Consider the following 1,231-nt stretch of genomic DNA (forward strand, 5'->3'; position numbering starts at 1 on the left):
ATTGTGTGCAATTTTACTTCGGAGTCACGTGAGTGACTACGTGAAGAACCCGCTTCCAACGCATGCGTGCCATATCGCTACACGCATTGCACGAGTCAACAGAAGGGTGGAGGACATCCACCAGTAACGGGAGAAGGAAAAAAGGACCAGCAAAAGGCAGGTAAGGACTCTGCATTTTTATTCACAGAAAAATGGACAGAGTGAAAAGGAAGCGGTCTGCAAAAAAGCTGCCCGAGAAACGAGTTGTAAACGTGGATGAACGGCAGAGACAGCAGCCGTCGGCTCTAGAGGCCTCGGTAGAGGAATCAGCTGTGCCAGAAATAATTCTGGCACCGACGAAACTTACTCACCGGCCGGGAGGCAAAGTTCAAACAAAAACGCACCATCTAGAAGAGCCCGACTTGGAGCAGCAGCGGGCGACCAGCCCGTATCAATATCGGACCAGGGCTGAACGGGTGCGGCAGACGGAACAAACCCGCTATGCGTGGCTGCATACGGAGCAGCCAGGAGAAACGGCTGACCGGGAACAGACGTGGACCGACATTCAGGACCGGTGTGGCCAGCGGCGGGACGAGGAAAGCCCGCAAACCAGCACCCGTGAGTACCGGGGACGGGAACAGCTGGGATACAAAGAGCAGCACACTGCTGAAAGGCTGCAAGAATGGGAGCAGCCAAAAATAGCAAGTGCAGCTCACCGTCTAAAGGAGCTGCTGGAGGAGCTCCTTCACAGTGGCAGTCCCATGAATGTGGAGACTAGCCACAGTGGGCAGACAAGCCCCATATGGGTACCCCGTGAGGGACCCCCTGAAATCTCGACCTCTTCGGAGGAGAGTGGGCAGGACCCTGATGGGCCAGACCCTGATCACACAGCTTCCCATGATCCTGAATCTGCAGAAAAACATACACTGCTGGACATGGTGGCTGATTACTTCAAACCAAGTCAAACAGGGGCAGACTTGGATTCCAGGATGGCAGCCAGTATTAACTACATGTCTGGCCATCAACTCCAAAAACAAATATGCACAGAGACACTGGCCAGACATCTGCCACCTGGTAACTGTGATGTATTACAAATCCCCAGTGTCAACCAATGCATTTGGAAGCATATGGGGAAGGAAATCAGGAACCATGATCTCAAAATCCAGAAAGCCTTAAAGGGGCTTACGGCAGGGATCACAGCTTACATCCGCACCATGGACAAAACAGAACAAACTAAAGGCCACCAAGACGC

This window comes from Amblyraja radiata, unplaced genomic scaffold (assembly GCF_010909765.2).
Source record: "Amblyraja radiata isolate CabotCenter1 unplaced genomic scaffold, sAmbRad1.1.pri S136, whole genome shotgun sequence".
Taxonomy (NCBI): Eukaryota; Metazoa; Chordata; class Chondrichthyes; order Rajiformes; family Rajidae; genus Amblyraja; species Amblyraja radiata.